Below are 9200 nucleotides of genomic sequence, written 5' to 3'. Positions count from 1 at the left end.
CCATTGACGAACCAGTCGCCACCGCCAGCAGTGGCGGTAGGTTGTGACAAGTATGGTGCAATATTGTCAGCAAATTCAGTACTCAGGATAAGATGAGTGACAAAGGGAACGTTGTGTTTGATAATATTGAAGTGAACAGGGATGATCACAAACCCTGCGCGTACTCCACCGTGAGTTACAAGAAAATTCCGGACTGGACGACGAGCAAACACCAACCTGCTACATCCAACCAGGCAGATACTATAACGATAGCTGCCAAACCAGGTCAATGCCGACCTACTGCATAATGTCAATGTCAAACAGATCCTGCAGGAGAAGACTGGGGTGTTGGCGTCCAGTCACTGAGTGTACAGACACCAGTCACATTTCCTGCGTCTTTTGCAGCATACAGGATAGACTCATCACTGTAAAGTCCACAACTTCGTGATTTTTATTTGTAGAATACATGACAGGCGTATTCAGTGTGCCTCGCAGGACTGCGAGATGCTGCAGAAGACCAGGTTCGACCTTTCTGGACCGCCATTCACCGACGGTGGGCTACACGATGCTGGAGGAACTAGATTCCAGTGAAAACCCAAGATTCCTTTGCTCCTGGACGCTCCGACGTGTTGTGATATCTGCCAGGTGCGCAGTAACTAGTATTTTCATCGCTATAGCGAGGACGACGCCGATCGGCAAACTCTCGCTCACAGCCATCACCAGCCTCTCAAAACCATCACTTGGCATCCCCCAGAGGTATAGGAGAAAGCCAAAACAGCTCTCAACAAATAAAAGCTAAGGACGATGGAAAGGGAGCATGTCAAAAAGAAGACGAACAGTATGAAGTTCAAATGGGTTTGAACACTCGTTCCACCAACTATACCACTTTCAATAAATCGTGACGCCATTTTGTTTTAACATGAATATCGCGGGTTGGACGGTGCCTAGTGCAGCATTGTCACTGCATGAGTACGTGGTGGTGCAACGGTTGTGCAATCATAAAAACCGGGATTCATGAGGTTATCGTTCTGCAATTTGAAATACGGACTGTTTGTCGTGATAAATCTAATATTGACTTCGTACTTGGTCAGGAAACGGCTTTTATTTCCTATATTGACCTCGTACTCAGTCAATATAAGATACTAGTACGTATTATTAATTTTTCTGGTCAGTATCCTCAACCAGGCCGAGACAACTAGGTATTTGTAGGTGGCTGAATCATGAATCTGTCTCGTCAGTCTCAAGTACTACTACTAGTAATAATATCACCAGAGCTAGAGAGAGAGGTGTATGAGCTCGGTTTATACGACTCCCTGGAAGCAACCAAACACACTGCTACACAGACTGTCAGTGTTAGGCCAGAACTGTCGTAGATCGAGCCGAGGAGATCCACAGACCATTTTTCTCCTTCTTTTACTTGTGTTGCGTGCATGATTGATCTAAAAAAATAATAAAAAGTACAGATCTACCTAGTAGTACTAGGGGTAAGCGGATTATGCTCGGAAAATGACCAGATTATGCTCTAGCGGATGCTCGCAGCATGCTCGAGAAAACAGCCAGTTATGCTTTTATATGCTTCACCAAAAGGACCAAAAGAACAGATAATCGTCATGAAAAAAGGACTCAGACAATTGTGATGATGTGGACTGGGAGCTTTGTCGAAGTACAAAATAAGAATATGCAATAGGGATACCAAATTCATAAGCAAGCGCTGAACTTTTGGGATATGTCCTATAGTGGCTGCTAAAATATTATTCCAAATCGACAAGAAGCGCTATGTATAGTCCTTCAATAGCAGGTGGGTATATAACAGCCTCTTTGGCATCTGCCCTTGTTTTCGGATGCCATTAAAATTTACGCTCCTTCTCAAAAAGTACCTGATTATGCCACAAATTATGCCTTCAATTGTGCCTTCAATTAATATCAATAGCAGGTGTGTATAACGGGCTCATTGGGCATCTGCCCTTGTTTTTCGGATGCCATTTTATGCTCCTTCTCAAAAAGTACCTGATTATGCCACAAATTATGCCTTCAATTAATATCAAGAGTCCATAACCCAAGAGTATGCAACTGTGATGATGGGTGCATGCGTGGCGCGCTGCCTTCATTACGTAACTTGCCTTCATCACGCTCTGAAAGCATGCATTCAAACTCTCAATTTCTCGCACGAGCCCATCCGTTTTTGCTCGATTCGTTCCAGTACCTACACAATCTCTGAATTCTGGCGCGTGAACTCCAGTTCCGTACGAAAGTTCATTTCAAACTAGAGGGAAAGTGCGGTGTTTGATTTTCCGCAGTGCGCGGACTGCAGCTGAATGATGTAATGAAGGCAGCGCGCCGCGCGGTTGGCCCATAGAAAAGAGATCACAGTTGCATACTCTTGGGTTATGGACTCTTGTTAATATCAATAGCAGGTGTGTATAACGGGCTCATTGGGCATCTGCCCTTGTTTTTCGGATGCCATTTTATGCTCCTTCTCAAAAAGGACCTGATTATGCCAAATATTATGTGTCATATAGTAGAATGACCCCCGTAGTGGAAGGCCCCCCGGTCATTGTACTATATAGTTTTTTTTTCACCTGATCAAGTTTTTGTCAAGTACTACAGTAGTAGTACAGTTGGCACCTATGACATCAGGGGATGGCCCACGCCTGGTAAAAAATAAATAAATAAAAACAAAAACAATGAGGAGCATTAAAGACAGTCAGTGCAGTGCGCACATGTTCACCGGTTTGAGTGCTACGCACATGCCACAGTTCAGAAATGCAAATTGCACTCAGCAGCCACCAGTTCGGTCGATGATGGTTGAGCTACTGCAACTCTGCTCCGGGACCGGTGTCCTCGGAGGGCCATAATGGCCGAGCGAAGAAGGGCGAACCCCAACCTGCATCTGATCCATGCCATTGTGATGGAGTAAGGCTCATTCTTCTTGTCGCTGATGATCAGTCCGAGCCGCTTGTAAAGGGCAGTTGCCGCCTTGCCTTGGCCTCCGGTGGCACTGAATACGAGGGGAACGAAGGTGGCATGCTCCACCTCACGAACACGCTCCTCATAATGCCGACGCTTCTCACGCTCATGCTTTGCGTATGCGGCGGGGATGGAGTGGACCGAGTTCGAACGAGCATGAGGGTTGAACACCCGAATATCAAAGAAAGCTCGCTCAAACCGGCCACCCCATACCCCGCTGGCAGCAACATCCAGCCTGGCACCATCCTCACGGATAGCCGTCCGGTGATGAAAATTCTCACCAGATAACGGCTGAAGGCGTGGCTCAATGCTGATATCATGAGCTGCTGATGTGAGCATGGTAGCGGTCAAGTCCCGCAGCTCGTTGTGCCGCAGAGACGGATAGCCACCTACTGGGCAAGACAAGGCGTGCGGGACAGTGAAGGCAGCTCCACAGGCACAGCTCTGGGGGAGATGGGGCGGAGTCCACCCGTAGCGGAGGCAGACAGCATCTCGAAACGCGCCCTTGTGTAGCGAGAACCCATGCTGCTTGAGTGGTCGACAGGTGAGCCAGTTCGACGCACCCTTTTCGGCCGCAAGATCCATGGACCTCTGCAGGTCTCCATCCACGCCATCGTACACCTCCTTGGCATGACGCTGCTCCTTCTTTCTGGCGTCTGCCCTGGCTTTAGCTTTGGCTGCCCTGGTGTTGTCCGCCTCCTCCTGTGGCGGTGTATCCTGGTTCAAAATGCGCTGAACTAAGCTCTCGGTGATCGTAAGTGAGGAAGGAAATTGGTTCACAAGAGATACTGGGGAGACAATCCCCATGCCTCCGTAGACGTAGCGGCTTGGGAGCGCGAGAACTTGGCGTTCCGTCTCTCCGGGCTGGGGACGACCAAGAAGAGCGGGAATAAACGACTCGGAGATGGTGGACTCCAGCTGTTCGAGGTGCGGGGCAACTCCTGGCCTATATGTTGTACTATATAGTAGATTGCCCCCGGGGTCACTCTACTATATAGTACAACGACCCCCCTCGGCCGCTATTTTAGTAGAGGTCCGTGAACTCCTGTAGCTGGTTTAAAGTTCCGAAGGTAGTACCTATTCTCATGGCGACACTTCGACACAAGCTCACTCCTTTTGTTGAGAGAGAGGTGCTTGGGTGCTTGCGCGATTGCCAATTTCTCTGCCAGGCACAGGTTGCACCTTTTGCTTTTGTTGCTCTACCACTCGGTATTGAGCACTCTCTTGGACAGCCTGGAACCTCTCTGTTTTAATATCAATGCACCTATCACACACACAATAATCCAAAAGGAGCAAGGAGCACACAGAAAACGCAAAGGAACACTGAACTTGCAAACTTTCTTCCAACTCCAAAACAAAAACAATCCAACACAAGGTGGGATGTTCATGTCTCCTAAAGAGGAAAAGTGCGCGACCTATGTACCAATGTTGTGGACTTTTCACCACATATTCCCACAATCAAGAGTACATAACCCCGGACTCTTGCCACAATCCATAATGTCCACGTGGAATCTGTGGTGTAAACTCCATCCCTTTCTACCTGCACGTGCGAAACGACAAGTCTGGTGGACTCTGTAGTAGAATGACAGGGGGCAATCTAATATAGTAGAACGACCCCCGGGCATTGTACTATAATAGTAGAGTGACCCCGGGGTCACTCTACTATATAGTACAATGCCCGGGGGGTCCATCTGCTGGGGGGTCATTCTACTATAGTACACCGGCATAATCCGCATACCCCTACCAAGAGTACATGAAAACCATGGACTCTTGCCCCTACCTAGTGCATGTACTAGTAGTGTGGTATTAGATAATCCAATACTACCAAACGGGTTTATTCAAACAATACGACATGGAAAGAAGGAAGAAAACGTAGACAATCATAGTAGTACTGGGGCCAATTCAAAAAATCGACCTCTAAAATACATGCCTTGACACATGTTGGCTAACAAGGATTTTTCGGTGTTATTTGATAGATAATGTCTTCAAGAGCATCTTGGCCCAGTATGGTGTGTCCAATCGCGTCCAAAGGTCCCGAAATCACCCTCGATAGGAATACAAAATTGCCGAAAAAACTAAGTTCTCATCGGCTGTATTCAAGCATTTTCAAGACTTTCTCGGTACTATATTGACTGGACCTGGGAGTTTTTACCCTTTTATGTGCCAGGAGCTATAGTAACACCGTACATACACAGGATGCGAACCGACGCGTACACTGATTTTGTGCGAGAGTTGGAAAGATTGAGCATCAAGTAGTGTAGTTGTGACATACCAGAAATGTGTTACCTACTCGTTTGGACACTTTCTTCAAAGTTTTGCATTGACTCGCTCGCGCTTTTGCTGTCGGAATGTCCACGAATTGATCGATGCTGAATTCAGCAGAACCTTCATTACAATGTCATCTTGGCTCCCCGGAAAAGTAGGCATGATTCCAACAAGGAGCAGCACAACAATTATGTGTGGAAAGCAGGGGAAAGTCATCATAGCTTGCCAAGCCAGTTGTAACTATTCATAGGACTAATCTACAACCGTGGAAAGTTTCAGACCTGGCTAACTTCATCTGGGTGGAATGAAGGCATTTACTTTGTGAGTACTGCTGCACAGGAGGTGTTACAGTGGACGAGCATTTGACTCGAATCTACAAGAGCGGCTAGTGTTAGTACCAAGATTTGAACACACCGACCGTGGTGATCAGCTACCATTTGCACAAAGCCGATTTACCAGTTCAACAGCTCCAGGACAACTGCCTTGGCTTAGGAGTGGCATGCTGCAGTGAGAGGGAGTAGCTATGTGGTGTGGATCCGGAGTGTTACAAAATGAAATCCGAGGACCTGGAGGTAACCTATCACAATATGCAACACCAGCAGTAGAAGAATCATTTCCTTGTCACAGAATTTGATGGCTGGGCCTAGGCAGTGTGAAACTGCAGTTATACTTATAAAACACTAACTGCAAGAAAGAGTCCGATGTCCAATGTCATGGCTTGTCTCTCCTGAACTGGTCACGGCACGTAGTTGATGCGATTCACGAGCGGCGGTGAAGAGGGAAAACATGTTTATAATACCTCATGTATTAGTGGCTAAAGAATTGTCCCTGACTGCAGAGCAAACAGTGATGGTGTAGGTGGCGGAGTAGAGATGGGCTCAGCTGTACGGCGTAGAGTTTCCAAAGCTCAGACGGAAGAACAACTTCAGTTAAACTTAAAGTGAAACACATGGAAGCGAAAGTATTTGCATCACAATGTTGAGATCGATCAGCTTTTTAAACTGCAGCTATTCACATGTGAGTGTTGTCCAACTGCAGCCGTGAGGTATTTTCAAAGCATTTATGTATAGTGACAAGCTAGCCAATGTTTGGACTGTTTATCTACTAGTATGCAAAGGATTTTGGTATTTTCATTTTCATCATTTTTTCTTTACAGCACTGCCATCGCATATAAGTAGTGTTGTCCTTCTTACATTGCTGCGAGATCTATCGTATTATCTACATGTACTTCGAGTAAATTAGTTCAGGTTGCAACTGTCCTATAGGCTATAGCACTTCGTTCCTTAGACTCCGAGAGTTTCCTACCACCTTTTCCTTCTCCTGTCAGTACTTGGGTTACAATACCTATTCTCTCAGTTGAAGTTTAACGCCGAACCGTTTGACACTTCTCACGTGTTTGCAGTCTGATAATTATAGTAATGCATGCCTGTAAATAGTCTCATGTACTAGTACCTGCTAGCTGCATATACATGTACACGTACCTCAATGCTAACATTCGACGCGACATGTAATGTACATGATTGTACATGTCCAATAGCCAAGTTTCACTGCACTTTGGAAATTTGTTTTGACACTGTAAAAGTACAGTACTTGTTGCCGTACTGTATCTACTGCTTATTCTGAGCAAAATGAGGTGCTACTTGGCCGTATACGTGCCAGTGAAAATGGATATAGGAGCAATTCTAGTTAGGTTGCCATGGTAATAACGGCCTTTTCTATTTTGGCGTTTTTCACCATGTTCGGACACAATTCGGCAATCGAAACCTATGCCATCGTGTTCAGGAGGCAAAAACCATCCAGGAATGATCATAAAATCCATGTTAGCAAACATGTGTCAAGTAAAAGTGAGAAATTTCAAATGGGCCCTAGGACTATAGAGGTCTGGCAGGACTTTACGGCTGAATCAAGGCCGAGTGCGTACGGCCAAGGGCGCAGGCCAAGGCGCGTAGCGCCGAGGCCTGCGCCCGCGGCCGTACGCACGAGGCCTTGATGAAGGCGAAAAGTCCTGCCAGGCTCTATGATGGTGTTTCAGGTTTTGTCTTTCGCTTTTCTGGTATAAAAGCAAGACACGTATAGGGGTGGTGGTCGGGGACGTGGTGGATTCAGCTTGTGAGTTTCAGCTCCTTCAGCTTGTGAGTTTCAGGTCCGTCTGCTTCTCATGGATGGGATGATCTCTTTTTATCTGTCTTTTCTTACTCTTTTTTCTTTGTCAGCTTTCCTGGTGGTTATGTGCTTTTTCAAGTAAATAAAAAAAAAAAAAAATGATCGGGTCCATGATCTTTCGCTTCCTCAAAATTATCAGAAAAGTTCGGCAACTCGTCAACTCCTTTTTTGGTACCAGTACATGTAGAACAGAAAGTGGAAAACTGATCGCGATGTTTGCCACTTATTTCAGCTTGGTTCTTAGCAGATAGATGGGTGCATGCTCTTTCGCTTATTCACAACTATCGTAAAATTTCAGCTCCACTCACGACAACAAGAACTTGAGTTGAAAACTGACCACGATGTGTAGACACTTTTCATGTTGCCGTTTTCGGACAGGCTGTTTCCAGGTACCAGAGCATGTTCACAGTCGAATGTGAGGTGCGAACTGAGCTGACAACGAAAAACTGCCACAGACCCCTGCAGAGCTAGGCTGACAGAGTACGGGGTGCCATTGACGACGGGCTTTATTGCTACCGTATTTTTCCGTATCCATTGACCACGGGCTTTATCGGCTCATCAAGGCCACCGCGGGAACGTCGCTCATTGGCTACAACCATAGAAACGGTACGGTAAAAACCTGAACAAAGATTCAAGGGATGAAACTCGACGATGAAATCAAAATGAAAATTTGAAAAAGTCTAATCTAAAGAAACTCAAGGCAAATGTAACAGCTGAAGGTTGTGTAAAAGATTCAACTCAATCCCTAGATGAATGCTTTGAAAGATGCAACGTATGCATAAATGATTCACGCTGAGACTTTGGCACGCCGAGAACAACAAAAAATAAAAATAAATGGAAGTATAAAAAAGGGAAACAATAGAAAACGCAACATTACTGCAATCCAGGAAAACTAGTACTAGTAGGAGCTGGTGGTGTTAGTGACATTATAGCGTAACTTGTAGTCCCTTGGTCCTTTTTCTTTCTTACAAACCTCCTGCTTTCTTTGACCTTTTCTGAGATACCAAAAAGATAGCGCAATCAAGAGTAGAGATAGTGAGGGGTGGGTGACACCAGCACAACAGGCGGGAACACACTGTCACATATTTCGCCTTCACTCCTGGTGTAACCCCGATTCCACGTCGGACCCTGCGGGTCCTAGTGGAATCTGCGATTACACTTCGGAGCTTCGGCATCGAATGTGACAGTGTGACTTTGAAAGTGATCCACCAACTCAACCAAGGGCGTAGCCAAGCGTTCTGCACGAAGGAGAATCGCGGATGTGGAGTGAAGGAACTGGCATCTCGCGGAGTGCCTGACATACAGTACAATCATGTAACTAGTAAACACCATTATGTACAGGTGCCCTTCCAGTCGGAGAAATGAAGGGAGAAAAGGGGTGACAATGACTAGCAGAGGACACAGAACACAATATTGCTACACCATGGCGAGGCTGCGTCAGAGTACTGAATGTACTCCTCGAGACGAGACATGTGGACAAAGAAGTTTGTCCCTGGCAGACCAGGGAACCAGGAAGGTCTTAGATCTGGAACCCTGGACATTATGTCTTGCTTACGGAGGCAGGGTCGAACACAGCACGTACCTTCAGGAGTTGATGGCAGTTGAATACGGACAGACTGCGAAGCTCCGAGATGAACAGGGAACCTGAGTCAAAGCCATCAACACGGTGACGTGCTGCGTCAGATGTTTCCGAGGCAATTGGGATTGAATCCCCAAGCCTGCAGAACCTCCAGAACATTGGCGACACGACATTCCTGGCAGGCCAGCCGTAGTAGATGTCGGGCATCAAATGGGTGGTCACTACATCAGCTCCAAGGCTCCAAGAG

General features: G+C 46.4%; 1 long non-coding RNA gene across 1 annotated transcript; it reads right to left on the bottom strand.

The window, feature by feature from the left end:
• Positions 1 to 7975: 7975 nt before the first annotated feature.
• On the bottom strand, positions 7976 to 9194 carry LOC135810884 (uncharacterized). The gene is made up of 2 exons (XR_010552437.1): positions 8957 to 9194; positions 7976 to 8369 (listed from the first exon to the last, which is right to left on the bottom strand). It is a non-coding gene; the product is annotated as an uncharacterized LOC135810884 (long non-coding RNA).
• Between the last annotated feature and the right edge of the window lie 6 nt (positions 9195 to 9200).

The sequence above is a fragment of the Sycon ciliatum genome, chromosome 2 (assembly GCF_964019385.1).
Source record: "Sycon ciliatum chromosome 2, ocSycCili1.1, whole genome shotgun sequence".
Lineage (NCBI taxonomy): Eukaryota > Metazoa > Porifera > Calcarea > Leucosolenida > Sycettidae > Sycon > Sycon ciliatum.
The sequence above is the reverse complement of the archived record's forward strand: the minus strand, read 5'-3'. Positions and strand labels throughout refer to the sequence as shown.